The sequence below is a fragment of the Ranitomeya variabilis genome, chromosome 2 (assembly GCF_051348905.1).
Source record: "Ranitomeya variabilis isolate aRanVar5 chromosome 2, aRanVar5.hap1, whole genome shotgun sequence".
Taxonomy (NCBI): Eukaryota; Metazoa; Chordata; class Amphibia; order Anura; family Dendrobatidae; genus Ranitomeya; species Ranitomeya variabilis.
Genome location: NC_135233.1, coordinates 167,924,015 through 167,942,262, shown reverse-complemented (window position 1 = coordinate 167,942,262; position 18,248 = coordinate 167,924,015). Strand labels below are relative to the sequence as shown.

General features: G+C 45.6%; 1 long non-coding RNA gene across 5 annotated transcripts in view; it reads left to right on the top strand.

Annotated features, from left to right (window-relative positions):
• Window positions 1-18,248, top strand: part of LOC143804751 (uncharacterized) — a 111,182-nt gene that overhangs the window by 36,384 nt on the left and 56,550 nt on the right. Inside the window, exon 2 of one of the 5 annotated variants that reach the window (XR_013221098.1) lies at window positions 4,388-5,523. The exons of 3 other annotated variants lie outside the window; for them this stretch is intronic. This is a non-coding gene — a long non-coding RNA (uncharacterized LOC143804751). Of the gene's footprint in view, window positions 1-4,320; window positions 5,524-18,248 lie in introns of those variants that run through there. One more of the 5 variants, XR_013221099.1, reaches the window with a different exon arrangement.

The window sequence follows — 18,248 nt, the reverse complement described above, 5'->3', positions numbered from 1 at the left end:
CCCTTTGGCTCTGGCAGTTGCGGCTTCATCCTCCTTGGGCCTGTTCCAAACACTCTCTGTTCAGGGGGTGGCGCCATCTGGTCCACTCATCCTCGGAGGCTCTGAAGCCGCGACCCAGAGGGTCCACTTCTCGGGTTTTCTCCTCTAAATCCTGATAGCATACTAAGGCCATGGATCCCGTTGGAGCTCTGGCTGCCCTGAAAGAACTTGTTTTCTTGCGAGAAAATCAGACGTGGATGATGTCCTTTATGGCTCATGGTGCGGTTTATGAGAATTAACTAAACCGTATGGACTAATTTGTGTGCAAAACCGTGCCCTGTCTACGTTAATCCACTGCCAAGCGATTATTCCCCTACCCGTTAGTGAGTGCAATCTTACACGGGTTAATGTCACCTTTGTATTGTAAGGTGACATCAAGGCGGCTTAGTAATGGAGAGGTGTCAATAAGACACCTATCCATTACTAATCCTAAAGTTGTTAATGGGTTAAAAAAGACACAGCCGGAAAAAAATCTTTTAATGAAATAAAACAATAAACACAGTTTGCCATCTTTATTGTTCCCCTAATCCATGTGACACCCTGAATCGCCTGTAAAAAAGAAAATATAAAAAAACAACAATATACCTCACCTGTCCGGCATTCAGTCCCACGCTGTAATCTAATGTGACCACCCTGGCTGTAAACCACTGATGAATGAATGAGAAGCTGCTGGCACAGTATCAGTGACTAGCGCTGACATCACTGAAGCTGCGCTGCCTCACAGCCTGACCCGCGGTGAACTCTTGAGCGTGGGAAAAGGAACTGTCATTATACAGTATACTATACCATTCTAAAATAGTTGGTACCAACGTAAAGAAAGAGACACTTAAAGGGAATCTGTCAGTACAATCAACCCTCCTAAGCCTTTTTGCCATGTCATAGAAAATTGAATAAAATGATATATTGATATCTGCAATCTGATGCCTTATTATAGAAATCAAAATTATTTTTAATGTGTAGATGAGATGATCAGGCCTGGACACAGATCTATATTTGAATCAGCCTCCAGAACTTATATAAAGCAAAGAGGGTCTTACCAAGGTGAACCGTAATATGATAAGTGACACTATGCTATCTTGATTTCACTGCAGAGCTGTGCAGTTTAAAACACATTTGCAGCTGCAGTTGTCCTCTCATAGTGTTTCAGCTTCCATCTCACAGGCAGACAGGGTGGGGGGAAGGGCATTACAGCAGAGTTGCCAGAACTGTAAGAAAAGAGGTGCAGCTGCAAATGTGCTTGTGGAGCGCCCGCTAGGACCTTGAGGAACTCAGAACTGGGCCAGTTCTTAAAGAGATCTGTCACAGTGGCAGTGACCCGGTCCGTGGCCCTGGGTGTTGAATAAAAGGGGTTGAAGTAAATGAGAAATAAAGTTTATAAAGTAATGTTTGTGACGCCACCTGTGGTATTCGGTCAGGCATGACCGACACTGCTTAAAGGGGTCCACTGGGGTGATGTTATGGCAGCAGAGATGGTATGGCTTCTGACAGGTGAAGCTGGGTCCCCAGTGATCCTGGTGTAATAGATAAAGATGGTGTAGTGCCAAAAAGGACTAGAGGACACAAGATTTCAGTCTCTTTACCTTTTTACTGGTGTAAGGCAGCCACAGTCCAGAGTATTGTTCACAGGTGTTAGTGTGGTCCGGCTGGCTTGGAAGAGATTCAGGAATACGCCTAGCCAGGTGGGGTTGGAAGCCTTCCTCTCTGCGCTGTGTTGTAGTCCCTTGCTGTCTTAGGCCTCACATAAGGTCCTCACTTTCTCTATCACCTTTAGTAGGACACTACCTGCATGGCAGGCAGCATGAGCCTTTTTACAGGGGTCTCTCAGGATGACTCCGGGCTTTATGTGCTGCTGTGTCTTCCGGTCTTATGATGGGCAAATGACCTGCAATCTCCTGTCCGCCAGTTTCTGCTGTGGGGCATGGATCTACCCCCACAATCTCGGTCTTCCGGCTACCGGTATTCTGTGATTCAGCTTGGAGAAAGCTCAGTCGCAGCTTCCCTCCAGCTCCTTACTTCTCCTGTGCTTCTTTTCCCCTTTCAGTCTCCTACAGACTGCTCTGTTTCTCTCACCTTCCAGGAGCTGCAGGTCCACGGGTCTGCACAGCCCCAGCTTTCCTCTCTGAGACTCTGTCTGACTGCTCTCTCTTCTCTCTCCTCTCACAATCTCCTCTCACAGACTTACCAACTCCTCCCCCAGGCCAGAATATATAGGGAAGTTCTCCTGAATCTGGGTCTTGAGCTCCCCCTTCTGGCCTGGAGTCAGAACAGTGTTAAATGTACTGGTTACTTGATAAAGGAATCCTTCCTCACTTCCAAGCATGGCATCACTCTCCCCGTGAGGAAAGAAATGCCAATGTAACAACTGGTTACCTGGGGTGCTACACTTGTAATGAGACAAGGTTCAACTCTGCTGTTCTGCATTAGTTATAATCACAATCAGCTCTGCTTCAGAGCTGACAGCAGTATGGGAGGACAACTGCTGCTGCAAATGTGTTTGTAATGAGACAAAGTTTAGTTCTGCTTTGTGTTAGTTATAACCATGCAAAGCTATGCAGTGAGACCAGGAGAGCACACTGTCAGCAACATTGATAACTGGGACTCGTGAGTATTTTTCCCTTGGATAAGATGCTTAAGGTTTCTTTTTTTACTGGGAAAACATGTACTGTATAGATATGATGCATGGGGTTTTATTTTCTCCTGGGATAAATGTATAGCATTATTTCCTTTAGCGGCATTGAATAGTATCCCTCAAGGGATAAATGGTATTTACAATTTTTTTTATAGGTTATATGGTTTATAAAATGATTTCTTTCAGGAGGCATACAGTGTATAGAATAATTTAACTGTGTTAACAAATCATCTTCTCATTGCTGTCTGGCATTTTCTATGTCTTTTTCTATTACAGTTTTCCCGTTCTGTTTCACTGGCAAATGTAGGAACAGTAGTAGCAATTATACTCTGCGAGTGCTTTATCCAATTTATTCCTCTATTATTCCTCTATTATCCCATACCCTCCCTCTGAGTAAGAAAGGCATGCAAATAGGTTTAAAGAGAATCCATCAGTATAATTGTGTAATGTAAAGTAAACACATTTATGTAGTGATGCTGTAAATCAGATTAAATTGATCCCTTTTGTGAAATCGGCTTTGTTGTTCTATAATCACCATTTGAAGTTTTCTGCTAGTTACATTTTGGTGCATAAGGGCTGGACTGTGCACTCCGTCTTCTCCTCTCTGTCTGTGATTCCCGACCTCTCCACCTTCCTCTGTGTTTGAATAACAAGTCACTGATGAAATTTCAAATAGGAGAGGCCAGTTATTCCAAGGCCAGAGGCCGGTTGGATGGTACAGGAATTGGAAACAGGGAAGAGAATACCCAGTGTACAATCCAGCCCCTGTGCACCAAAATCTATTTAGCAGAAAATATCAAATCTTGATGAAAGAAAAACAACAAAGTGAATTTCTTAAAAAAGATATCAATTTATTCTGCGTTACTGCGCCCATAGAGCCTTGTCTTTACATTACGGTATAAAATCATACTGACAGGCTGTATTTAAAAATAAAACTGAATTGTTGTTTATTTTTTACTTCTGTCTCCCAAAAATCAAATCAAAAAGCACTTAAAAATGTAACAATACACACTTGAACTTACACACAGAAAACAAGGCCCACTTTGATCTGTCATCTATCAATAAAAAATAGATATTTTCTAAGATACTTTTAGCTCAAATGCGCTGGAAAAGAGACATGGCTTAAAAAAAGTTAATTCCCCATTCTCAAGCAGAATGATCCCCCTTCCACCGAAAACAGTTAATGCTTTAACACTTAATAAATACAATTGTCTAGTTGGAATGTTGGCCAGTCGTATGCATGACTTCCCGGTCTTGCTGCTGGCATTAGTGAAACCTGACAGAGCCCGCCTAACGCTATGTGAGGATTCACAAGTCTGCAGTTAGATAGAGTAATATTATATATAACCCTCCATCAAGCACAGCTGATCTGACAGACACCTCTCAATTAGTTTTGTTTCTCTCTCCTCTCCTAATTATCAGAAAATCTCCCCCCATGCTCTTTGAAGCCTGATCTCACAGTGTTACAGCAGACCTTCTGGTGGGCAGGTCTGACCTTTGTGGCTTTTCGGGCTCACTGTGCCTGAACTCGTCTCACATTTGAAGATTACTATTTTCTCTCTTTTTTTCAATCACATTTGTTTATAAAACTTGTTTTATGAATGAATAATGCAAAGTTTGTGTAAATAAGTATAGATTTTATTTTTTTTCAGAAAAAAAACGGATGATCTCTATGGCACATTATGCCCTAACACGTACTCTCTGTCTTTCTTGCTTCAGATTCTGAAGCAGCCAGTAAAATGTATGATTTATCTAATCCCCTTCATGTTGAAGAAATGAAGAATCTGCTGTTAAATGATGATGCGGTAGAGCCTACACGGAGTGAAGATATAGGGGAAGAGAGTGACATTTCATCTCAAGATGAGGTGTAAGAATGTAAAAGTGATGCAGGAACAGAGCAGGATGGTGAAGAGACTGATACAGATGAACAAGACACAGATAACACCTATTATTTGGGCAAAGATAAAAAGACCAAGTGGAGCAAGAAGCCACTTACAATTTTAGCTAAAACACCAAGCTCTGGCCTATGGTCCTCTTCTTTGCAATGCTGAATGGGGTGGTAGCAATTCACAAGTAATTTACCATAGCAATCAACTGGAACCAGTGCATTGAATAATTTACCAGAATACATTGGCTTAATGAACTGATGAGTAGAAAGTAGTGATGAGAGAATATACTCGTTACTCAAGACGCTCCGGTGTACTACGAGGATTTTTTAGTGCTCGGAGATTTAGTTTCTATTACCGCAGCTGAATGTTTTACATCTTTTAGCCAGCATAAATACATGTGGGGGTTGCCTGGTTGCTAGGGAATCCCCACATGTACTTATGCTGGCTAACAGATGTAAAACATTCAGCTGCAGCAATAAAAACTAAATCTCCGAGCACTAAAAAATACTCAGAGGACACCCGAGCGTGCTCGGGAAATCTCGAGTAACGAGTATATTCTATCCTGCAAGTCCGTCTGAAAAGATTTCATCTCAAAGATGAAAAATCACTACCTCTCCTACCTCTCAAAAGACAGATACACCTCCTGCACCGTTGAAACTAGTGGCAGAATGATGTCAAATTACGAATGCAAAAAATGTCACGATCTGCCTGTCCCATGCAAATATGATATGCAAACCTTGCTTCTCTAAGTGTAACTGTGTCTCTACTGCTGAACATGTAATCTCTGAATCTGAGTGAACAGTAATCACGTAGCTTCTAAGTGCATCACCATTAAGTTTTTTTTTCCAATTTTAATGTTTAGTAAAAGTTATGTCATGAAAACTGGATGCTATTTGGTGGTAGTTGAGAAATTTGGTACTTTTTGTTTTAATATGTTTATAGTTAGTAAATTTTTTTGGCATTTGATTTTGTGTACTCTCTTTTAATGCATTTCAATGAAGGTCACTGATTACTTATAGAGTCCAGAAATATAGGTGGTTTTATAAACTGTGCCTGTCAGGGACAATGCGCCTGAACTCGGAAGTGACAGAGGTGTGTCTGAACTCGGAAGTGACAGAGGTGCGCCTGAAGGAGGGTTAAGGTGATAAAATCTACCTAAACTTCAGTATATGTATTTACAAGTTCATGATCCCAATCTACAAGACTTAGCTGCCTCTAGTTGATAAAATATAGCTTTTTCAAAGTTTTAGCCAAACTGTGTGGTCAAATCATTGCAATTCATTTCTAAAAATGCAGTGGAAAGTTGCTGTGAATTTTTGGAAGATGCTTCTTAGAAGCTGCACATTGAATGCACAAATAAACTTCCCATATTGCTATGTAGGACCCCAGCCTCAGGTAAAGCATTGTATCCACAGCCTGTTCAGCTTTGACAGCAGATATTTTTAAAAATAGAAATAACAATTATTCCATTGAAATAAAAACCGCCATGGATAAACGTTACAACATGTTGTAGTTCTGGCTGTATGAGAGGAAATTTCTGAACATCTCTGAAAATTCTTCCAGCAAAGCACTTCTAAGATTCATAGACTTCAAGGAACTGGAGATGTGCCAGATGAGCATAACTCAGACATGCAAAATCTGCCACTCATAAAATACATCCAATTTTCTTCATAGAGTCGAAGCTCACAATTGCCAAGATAGAGGCAGTCCAAGTAAAACAAGGCAGATATATGAACTTTCTAGTGTATGCAGACACATTGCATGCACATATTTTAGTAATGTTTTTGTAACATTTGGCTGCTGAGTTAATTCATTCTCGTGCTCTACAATGTTTAGAAATAAAGGGTTTACACTCTTCAGGTGAGAGAGACTTACTCAGTGACCAAAGATGGAAAATGACTCTGCCGTACAATCTGTGCTCTACTCTAAACATCTGATCTGTGATGGCCAATGTACTGACCACCATTGTACATGGTATGGCAATCCATAAGATGTCATAACTACATGGCATTAGGTGGAGAAACACATGGCAATGCAAAATTACATTAGTTTACTCTCTGTTGCTTCAGCAGTGTGTGAAATAATGTCAGACAAGGTTTTAATCTTGCAAACCAAAAATCAAATCTCAAAATGTTCGATTTCGCGTGAAACCATGGATTTCTAGGAATTTTATCTGAACTCGATCCTTGGAAGATCGATCCGCTCATCCTTACAGCACACTAAAAATTACACGCACAGTTTTCCATTTTGGAAGGGCACCTTCTGTGCACATTGGATGTTAAAGGGAACCTGTCAGCAAGATTGTGCTGAGCAACCTACAGACACTGTCAGGTCATAGTAATGCGACGCCCACCAGGGCTATGGAGTACTTGGAACCTGGTCGGACAGGTCTTTGACGAAGTCACAGGACCATGACCCAACTCCGTGGCCCTGGGTGTGCAATAAAAATGCAAGGGGAAAGTTATATGGGATTGATTTGTGACGCCACCCGTGGTGTTCGGCAAGGGATGGCCGACACTGTGGTTGAGGTCCACTGGGGCCGATGGTGATTAGTGTTGAGCATTCCGATACCGCAAGTATTGGGTATCGGCCGATACTTGTGGTATCGGAATTCCGATACCGAGTTCCGATATTTTTGTGATATCGGAATCGGAAATTCCCAGTGTATGGTTCCCAGGGTCTGGAGGAGAGGAGACTCTCCTTCAGGCCCTGGGATCCATATTCATGTAAAAAATAAAGAATTAAAATAAAAAATATGGATATACTCACCCCTCCGGCGGACCCTGGACCTTACCGATGTAACCGGCAGCCTCCGTTCCTAAGAATGAGGAGTTTAGGACCTGTGATGACGTTGCGGCTTGTGATTGGTCGCGTGAGCGGTCATATGAGCGGTCACGCGACCAATCACAGGCTGCCACGTCATCGAAGGTCCTAAACTCCTCATTCTTAGGAACAGAGGCTACCGGTTACATTGGTAAGGTCCAGGGGCCGCTGGACGGGTGAGTATATCCATATTTTTTATTTTAATTCTTTATTTTTTACATGAATATGGATCCCAGGTCCTGAAGGAGAGTTTCCTCTCCTTCAGACCCTGGGAACCATCCAGGATAGCTTCCGATACTTGTGTCCCATTGACTTGTATTGGTATCGGGTATCGGTATCGGCAATATCCGATATTTTTCGGGTATCGGCCGATACTATCCGATACCGATACTTTCAAGTATCGGAAGGTATCGCTCAACACTAATGGTGATGCAACAAAGATGGTACAGCTCCCAACGGGTAGAGCAGGGCCCGAGGACAGATATAAGTCAGTTCAGGTGGTGGTGAACGTTTGGGTGCAGAGAATAAGCAAGGGACGCAGAAAGGTGCAGTTTTCTTTACCTTTTCTTCTTTGTAGATGAACATGTCAGTTACAGATGGCAGCAGGAGTCCGGCTAGCCTGGAAGCATTCAGGGGGGCCACCTTGCCAGGTGGGGTTGGAGGCCTTCCTGCTGCGCTCAATTTTCGAGTCCCTGCTGCCAGTAGCTAGCTGCGGCCCTCTCCTGCGTGTTGTCTTTGACCTGTATGGCAGACAGCATGAACCTATCATGGGCACTGCCTGTGCACTATCAGCCCCAGGCTCTTAGCCTGCTGTGGTGCCTCCAGGTGTTTGGTGTGGCAAGGGAGCTTGTAATCCCCTGCCCTCCAGATTCGGTTGTTGGGGCGTACAGCACCTGCACAGCCAAGGACTCTGGCGTCCTTCTTGTCAGCGCTCCGCTCCAGGATCAGCTCTGACGCAGCTGCAATTTCTCTAGAGCCCTTGTCTTCGCTCCTCTCTCTCCTCTCCTCCGACTAACTTCCTAACAGCCTCAAAACTGACTCTTCCTCCCTACCAGAGGGAGCAGCTCCCCTGAAGTCAGGTCTAGAGCTCCCCCTTCTGGCCTGGAGCAGGAACTGTTATACATGCTGTGTATTACCTGGCATGGGGACCTCTTTCTGCTTCCTGGCATGACATCACCCCTCAGAGGGTGGCAATGTCACCGTGGCAACCGGACTCTGGAGTGCCACAGTAACATAGTAACAGTTTTTAAGGTTGAAGGAAGACTTTAAGGCCATCTAGTTCAACTCATATCTAGTGTATATACCCTGTACCATGTAACATTATACTTTTCAAAAAAGCATTCCGTCCCTTCTTAAATTTTAGTAATGAATCACTCATTACAACATCATACGGCAGAGAGTTCCATAGTCTCACTGCTCTTACAGTAAAGAATCCACATCTGTGATTATGGTTAAACCTTCTTTCCTCCAGATGTAGAGGATGCCCCCTTGTCCCCATCTCAGGTCTACGAGTAAAAAGTTCATTAGAAAGGTCTTTGTACTCTCCCCTCATATATTTATACATTGTAATAAGATCACCCCTTAGCCTTCGTTTTTCAAAACTAAATAACCCCAAGAGTAATAACCTGTCTTGGTATTGCAGACCCCCAGTCCTCTAATAACCTTGGTCGCTCTTCTCTGCACCCGCTCTAGTTCAGCTATGTCTTTCTTATACACCGGAGACCCGAACTGTACACAGTATTCTAAGTGTGGTCGCACTAGAAACTTGTATAGTGGTAAAATTATGCTCTCCTCATGAGCATCTATTCCTCTTTTAATGCATCCCATTATTTTATTTGCCTTTGTAGCAGCTGCCTGACCCTGGCCATTAATTGTGAGTTTGTCATCCACCCATACACCCAGGTCTTTTTCATTGACGGTTTGCCCAGTGTTTTAGAATTAAGCACATAGTTATACATCTTATTACTTCTACCCAAGTGCATGACCTTACATTTATCCCCATTAAAGCTCATTTGCCATTTATCAGCCCAAGCTTCTAGGTTATATAAATTCTCCTATTATATATAATTGTCCTCCTCTGTATTGATTACCCTGCAGGGTTTAGTGTCAGCTGCAAAAACTTAAATTCTACTCTGTATGCCCCCTACAACGTGATTAATAAATATGTTAAAAAGAAGCTGCCTAATACTGACCCCTGTGGTACCCCACTGTTAACTGTGACCCGACTGTCTGGTCGCACCCATTATACTGATTACCTTGGTTGATTAAATCCATCTTGAGGTTGTTGTTTAATCCTTATTTTCAATTTTGAGTTAATGATATGCTCGTGCATATGGGGGGGGGGGTCTTAATGTGGTGCTCTAATTAGGTTTTCATCTGTATGGATTCTGACAGGTCACTGATCCCTCAGTGACCTGCTCCTAGTTTACATAATGACTATCATATACATTAAAAAAATGCCCTTCTTTAGCCAGACAGCGGCAGTTGCGCATGCTGCTTGACCACGATCGCATGTATAATTTGCGCATAAGTATTCTTTTTGATGATATCCCTTAATTGCCCTTAAAAATGTGTATTATACTTTGAGGTATTCTGGGTCTGATAGCTGCATTGCTGTTTGCACCGCTGCTGTGCAAACCAACAGCTTTTTTAAAAGCAAAAATCCTGTTGCTCCTTTCTGCAGTTATCTTGTTTATTTGTCCACACTTTTGTGTGCAGCAGTCCTTTTTGTTGCGTCCATACTTGTCCTGAGATCATTGTAGGGAGATTGAAATTGTACTACAGTCCTTGGATTTTTTCAGATATCTTCCAGCCACTTGCTGCCTTACATTGCGTTGTGTTACACACTGGGCCTGAGTTGTGGTGCTGTCTCCCCCCCAAAAAAGGGAGATTCAAATTGTCACAAAGTGGATATACGTCAGTTCTGTTAGTTTGTCGTATATCAGCCAGCCACGTTCTGCCACTTACATTGTGTTGTAAAATACACTGGGCCTGAGTTTGGGTTCTGTCTCCCCCCAAAAAAAGTGAGATTGAAATTCTCACAAAGTGGATATACCTCAGTCCTCTTAGTTTGTGGTGTATCAGCCAGACACTTGCTGCCACTCACATTGCGTTGTTTTATACACTGGGCCTGAGTTTGGGTTCTGTGTCCCCCCCAAAAAAGTGAGATTGAAATTCTCACAAAGAGGATATATCTCAGTCCTCTTAGTTTGTGGTGTATCAGCCAGCCACTTGCTGCCACTCACATTGCATGGTAAAATACACTGGACCTGAGTTTGGGTTCTGTGTCCAAAAAAAAAGTGAGATTCAAATTCTCACAAAAGTGGATATACCTCAGTCCTCTTAGTTTGTGGTGTATCAGCCAGCCACTTGCTGCCACTCACATTGAGTTGTTTTATACACTGGGCCTGAGTTTGGGTTCTGTGTCCCAAAAAAAAAAGTGAGATTCAAATTCTCACAAAGTGGATATACCTCAGTCCTCTTAGTTTGTGGTGTATCAGCCAGCCTCTTGCTGTCACTTACCGTATTTTCCGGCGTATAAGACGACTGGGCGTATAAGACGACCCCCCAACTTTACCAGTTAAAATATAAAATCTTCTTAAAAGTCGGGGGTCTTCTTATACACCCTATGTCGTCTTATAGGGCCGGTGAATATGTGCCTTTTGGGGGGGGGGGAGTGATCCTGATGACGAGGGGGCGTCTCACAGGAAAGTGAGTATCCCCCATTACCTTATCGTAGCGGTGCAGCGTGGGGGTCTCAGTGCTGGGAGCGGCGGCTGCTGTGCTCTGGTGCGGCGGCTGCTGTGCTCTGGTGCGGCGGCTCCTCTTCTGTGTGGGGCCTCTGTGCTGTGGGGTGGCGGTGGCGGCGGCATATCTTTATCCAGTTGGGGCTCCTCCGGCATCTCCTTAGCCCTGGAGGCCCCGCCGCAACTCCATCGGTGCAATGCAGCGGCCATTTTCCCGGAGGCAGCTCAATAGGTGCGATGCGGTGGCCTCCGGGAAAATGGCCGCTGCTCAGATTCAGATCTCGTCCCGAAATCTCGGGACACGAGATCTGAATCTGAGCAGCGGCCATTTTCCCGGAGGCCACCACATTGCACCGATGGAGTTGCGGCGGGGCCTCCAGGGCTAAGGAGATGCCGGAGGAGCCCCAACTGGATAAAGATACGCCGCTGCCGCCGCCACCCCACAGCACAGAGGCCCCACACAGAAGAGGAGCCGCCGCACCAGAACACAGCAGCCGCCGCCGCTCCCAGCACTGACACCCCCACGCTGCACCGCTAGGATAAGGTAATGGGGGATTACTCACTTTCCTGTGAGACGCCCCCTCGTCATCAGGATCACTCCCCCTCCCCACCCACCATATACACCGGCGTACAAGACGATTCCCGGCGTATAAGACGACCCCCGACTTTTAAGAAGATTTTCGGGGGTTAAAAAGTCGTCTTATACGCCGGAAAATACGGTACATTGTGTTGTGTTTTACACTGGGCCTGAATTTGGGTTCTGTGTCCAAAAAAAAGTGAGATTCAAATTCTCACAAAGTGGATATACCTCAGTCCTCTTAGTTTGTGGTGTATCAGCCAGCCACTTGCTGTCACTTACATTGTGTTGTGTTTTACACTGGGCCTGAGTTGTGGAGCAGTCTCCCCCCAAAAAAGGGAGAATTAAATTGTCAACAAGTTTATATACACCTTCTACCTTGTTTTACAGTACCATATAACGGTTGTTATTTTGGTTAGATTTTCCCAAAAATGAGGAAGTCTGGTGGAAGAGGCCATGGGCGGTCATTGCCAGCTGGTACTGATGGTGGTGGTGGTGGTGGAGCATCTGTTGGTAGTGGGAAAAGCAAAATAGCAGCTAAGGCTGGAGGTGTTGAGCCAGCGTCATCGTATGGCTACACAAGGCCTCGAAGGCTCCCTTATCTGGGAGTAGGAAAACCGCTTTTAAAGCCGGAGCAGCAGGAAAAAGTTTTGGCTTTCCTTGCTGACTCAGCCTCTAGCTTTTTTGACTCCTCTTCAGAAAGTTCCAAATTTAAAAGCAGCGAGTCGTCAGTGGATGCTCCCGGTCAGGAACAAGTCGCTTCCTTGTGTCCTTCACCCAAACCAACAATGAAGGATGCGTCAGGCGACACAACAGGTTACTCCATGGAGCTCTTTACACATACCGTGCCTGGGTTAGAAAGGGAAATTGTAAACAGCCCATTACAAGATGAATCGGACATGGAGTGCACTGATGCACAGCCACAGCTAGATTATTATGCTGTTCCATTGACTCAGATCACTACATTGCCCTCGCAGTGTACTGAGCCAGAAACTGACCCTGATGAGACTATGGTGCTCCGTCCCGAACGCTATAGCACCTTACATGGTGACACAGAGAAAGGTGCACATGACATTGAAGAGGAGCTGATAGATGATCCAGTTGTTGACCCAGATTGGCAGCCATTGGGAGGAAGAGGGTGCCGCTGACAGTAGCTCAGAAGCAGAGGAGGATGATCCGCAGCAGCCATCTACATCGCAACAGCAATTTTTTAACCAAGATCCGAATGATCAGTGCAAAGTTATTTGTAAGAAATGCTCAAAGACCTTTAGCAGAGGGAAGAATCCCCAACATTTAAATACAACGTGCATGCGTAGACATTTAACCAGCATGCACTTGCAAGCCTGGACTAACTACCAAATATCCCGTACCGTTGGTGCACCTGCTCAGACTGAAGGTAGTCAGCAACGCTACATTGCTTCCCTCACTGTAAGCCCACCGGTTAGGACACCACCAGCAGCAAATGTGGAGGTATCATCACAAGGCCAAAGCAGTCAGGGAATCACAAGGTTTTTGGTAGGAAACACTGTATGTAGGTCAACATCAAGAATACCATCACCAACCCTCTCTCAATCCGCCATGTCCACCACCACCACCGCTTGTTCCACCATATGCAGCTCTCCAGTCCAGCTCACCCTACAAGAGACTCTCGTTAGGACAAGAAAGTACTCATCCTCTCATCCGCATACACAGGGTTTGAACGGCCTCATTGCTAGACTAATCTCGTTAGAGATGATGCCCTACCGGTTGGTTGAAAACAAAGCTTTCAAAGACCTGATGGCCTACGCAGTACCACGCTATGACCCACCCAGTCGGCACTTCTTTGTGAGAACAGCCATCCCAGCCCTCCACCAGCATGTCAAAGACCGCATTGTCCATGCACTGAGGCAATCAGTCAGTGGAAAGGTGCACCTCACAACAGATGCATGGACCAGTAGGCATGGCCAGGGACATTACGTGTCCATCACGGCACACTGGGTTAATGTAGTGGATGCAGGGGACAGCCATAGTGGGACAGTTCTGCCTAGCCCACGGTCTAGAAAACAGTTGGCTGTAGGCGTTCGCCACCCCTCTTCCTCCTCCCCCTCCTCCTCCAGAAGCCAAAGCTCGTCCACAGAGCGCAGTCGCACGACCACTCCATCGGCAGCTGCCAGTGTTGCACACGAGGTATCCCATTATCGAACAGCTAGTGGTAAGCGTCAGCAGGCTGTGTTGCAAATGAAGTGTTTGGGTGACAACAGACACACCACGGAAGTTCTGGCCGAGTACTTGCAGCAAGAAACTCAGTCATGGCTGGGCAGTGTACATCTTGAGGCAGGCAAGGTAGTCAGTGAAACGGAAGGAATTTTATTGCTGCCATAGCCCTTTCAGAACTGAAACACATACGTTTCCTGGCTCACACCTTGAACCTGGTGGTGCAGTGCTTCCCGAAAAATTATCCGGGGTTACCAGCCCTGCTCCTCAAGGTGTGAAGACTTTGCTCGCACATCCGCCAGTCGCCTGTACACTCCAGCCTTTTGCTGAACCATCAGCGATCGCTGAATCTTCCCCAGCACCGCCTAATAATCGACATTGCAACAAGGTGGAACTCCACACTGCACATGTTTCAGAGGCTGTGCGAACAGAGGCGTGCTGTAATCTATTTGTGGGAGGATACACATACACGGGCAGGCAGTTGGATGGCAGACATGGAGTTGTCTGGTGTGCAGTGGTCGAAGCTACAAGACCTCTGTCAAGTCCTTCAGTGTTTTGAGGAATACACATGGCTGGTAAGTGCAGACAACGCCATCATAAGCATGAGCATCCCACTAATGCGTCTGCTGATGCAAAGTTTGACGCACATTAAGGAGCAGGCGTCTGCAGTCGAGGATGAGGGAAGCCTTGATGACAGTCAGCCATTGTCTGCTCAGGGAACTCTCCTGGACGAGGTGGCGGATGAAGAGGAGGAGGAGGAGGAGGATGATGGGGATGAATATTTATGGGAGGAGGATGCTTCTCAGGGGGCAATAGAAACTGGTGGCATTGCAAGGTCAGGTGCAGGGTTTTTGCAGGACACAAGTGATGTTGGTTTGCAAGAAAGTGCTCCTCAACCCTGCACAAGCAGTGAATTGACACCTGGAACATTGGCCCACATGGTTGAGTATGCCTTGCGTATCCTAAAAAGGGACCCCCGCATTATCAAAATGATGACCGATGACGATTTCTGGTTGGCCTGTCTCCTGGATCCACAATATAAAGGAAAATTACAAAATATCATGCCACATGAGAACCTTGAGCAAATATTGGCTACCAAACAAGCAACTCTTATAGACCGTTTGGTTCAGGCATTCTCAGCACACAGCGGCGGTCAAGGTTCTAACACGAGGTGTAGTGGGCAACATGGCAGAGGTGTTAGAGGTGCACAAATCCAAAGTGGCATTGGACAGAGGGGTTTTATGACCCGGTTGGGGAGTGATTTCGCAATGACCACTGACACGACAGGTACTGCTGCATCGATTCAAAGTGACAGGAGACAGCATTTGTCCAGTATGGTTACAAACTACTTTTCCACCCTTATCGATGTTCTCCCTCACAGGTCATTCCCCTTTGATTACTGGGCATCTAAAATAGACACCTGGCCTGAACTGGCAGAATATGCATTACAGGAGCTCGCTTGCCCTGCTGCTAGTGTGCTATCCGAAAGAGTCTTCAGTGCGGCTGGTTCAATACTGACCGAAAAAAGGACAAGTCTGGCTACCCGAAATGTCGATGACCTAACCTTCATTAAAATGAACCAATCATGGATTTCCTATTATTTGGCCCCACCTTCCCCTGCTGACACGTAGCTTGCCTGAAAAATGTCTTGCTTTTGGCCTCCTCTTACTGACTGCTCCATTCCTCCATTTGCAGCTGCTGAATGTCCACCATAGGCCATTTTTATACCTCTCTAAATGGGCTGACTCCCCCCACAGGGCCGTGGTCGCCACCTAGCACAAGCACCCGTGCGTGCCTGGACAGGTGGGTGTGCCCACTCTTGGGTGACGGCACTGGCACAGGGTCCCTCATAGTACAATGAAGTGTCTCTGATGGTGGTGGTGCACAACCAACGTTAGACACACCGTCGTAATATGAGGGGCCCTGTGCCAGTACCTACCGCAGCCCACGAGAGAGTGTTCCCCCCAGCTCGAACATTGCTCTACCACTTGCAATACTTACCTCTCCCTGCTCCACCACTGTGTAGTCTGTGCTGTTAAATCCTTCAATGGCACTGCCAATACAAATTTGTTGAAATGATAGATGATAGTTAAAATATACAGGGGCCCTGGCCTCCATTTAGACCAGTTAAAATGTTGCGCCTACTACCACTGTCTGCTACTGAGCAGAGGAGCCCACCCCTGTACCTAGCTATGCCACCTGGTTCTTTCTGAAAAAAAATTTGGCAGACATTTAGATTACTTTATTTTTAGGGCCTACTCACTGTGTCAGCCACTCCTTACAATTGTCCTCCGCTGAAGCAAGCAACGCCGCCAGTTTAGTCCTGTTACCAATTTTGAACTGCTTTTAGCCTATGTAATTATTTGGGCCTACTCACTGTGTCAGCCACTCCTCACAATTGTCCTCCGCTGAACCAAGCAGTGCCGCCTGGTTATTCCTGTTACCAATTTTGAACTGCATTTAGCATACTTACATTTTTGGGCCTACTAAGTGTGTCAGCCACTCCTTACAATTGTCCTCCGCTGAAGCAAGCAACGCCGCCAGTTTAGTCCTGTTACCAATTTTGAACTGCTTTTAGCCTACGTAATTATTTGTGCCTACTCACTGTGTCAGCCACTCCTTACAATTGTCCTCTGCTGAACCAAGCAATGCCACCTGGTTATTCCTGTTACCAATTTTGAACTGCATTTAGCCTACTTACTTTTTTGGGCCTACTAAGTGTGTCAGCCTCCCATTACAGTTGTCCTCCACTGCACAAAGCTATGCCGCCTGTTTAGTCCTTTTACCAATTTTGAACTGCATTTAGCCTACTTAATTATTTGGGCCTACTAACTGTGTCTGCCTCCCATTACAGTTGTCCTCCACTACACAAAGCTATGCCTCCAGTTTACTCCTGCTACCAATTTTGAACTGCTTTTAGCCTACTTACTTATTTGGGCCTGCTCACTGTGTCAGCCTCTCATTACAGTTGTCCTCCACTGAAGCAAGCAACGCCGCCAGTTTAGTCCTGTTACCAATTTTGAACTGCTTTTAGCCTACGTAATTATTTGTGCCTACTCACTGTGTCAGCCACTCCTTACAATTGTCCTCTGCTGAAGCAAGCAACGCCCCCAGTTTAGTCCTGTTACCAATTTTGAACTGCTTTTAGCCTACGTAATTATTTGGGCCTACTCACTGTGTCAGCCACTCCTTACAATTGTCCTCCGCTGAACCAAGCAATGCCACCTGGTTATTCCTGTTACCAATTTTGAACTGCATTTAGCCTACTTACTTTTTTGGGCCTACTAAGTGTGTCAGCCTCCCATTACAGTTGTCCTCCACTGCACAAAGCTATGCCGCCTGTTTAGTCCTTTTACCAATTTTGAACTGCATTTAGCCTACTTACTTATTTGGGCCTGCTCACTGTGTCAGCCTCTCATTACAGTTGTCCTCCACTGAACAAATCAATGCCGCCTGGTTAGTCCTGTTACCAATTTTGAACTGCATTTGACCCACTTTATTATTTGGGCCTAGATCTGTGTTTCCTCCTCATCCTGCCCATTGCCCAGCCACTGCTAGATGAGTCTGCTGGTACATTGATCCAGACCACTACATTCCCCTTGCACTCTACACAGCCAGAATCTGACCCTGCTGAAAGTCAGGTTCCCCTTCCCGCATACTATACCACCATACACGGGGACAAAGAGGAAGGTGCAGATGAAAGTGCAGGTTCCTTCATCAGGTGGGGGGGCATACTCGTTGGCGACGTCACTGGCACAGGGCCCCTCATAGTATGCAAAAGTGTCTCTGCCGGTGGGAGGCGCCACCGCCGTCAAACACACTGCCGTACTTTGAGGAGCCCTGTGCCAGTGCCAATGCAAATGAGTGGGCCCCCCCTGCTTGCTCAGGATCACAGCACTTGCAAAGTTTAAATACTTACCTCTCCCTGCTCCACCGCTGTGACGTATTCCGTGTTTCCTGGGCCCACGAAAACTTGAGCCAGCCTACCCCCCCACAACTTTAGCCAAATGACCCCCAGTTTTCAATGCCTAACTATTATTATAAAGTAAATTAAGATTGACAAGCTTCAGTAATAAGAATTGATGTTTTTGGCATTAAAATGGGCACTGTAGGTGTTTTCCTGATCTCCACACTCAGCCGACTTTGATTCCCCATTGATTTGCATTGGGTTTCTGTTTTGGTCTGCCCCGACTTTTCGCAGTAATCGGCCGATTTCTCCCGACCCGACTTTTCACAAAGTCGGGTTTCGTGAAACCCGACTCGATCCCAAACAAGTAAAAGTCGCTCAACCCTAATGAAGACCACAAGCTTACAATCTATGAGGAAATAGGGGTAACACAAAAGGTAAAAAT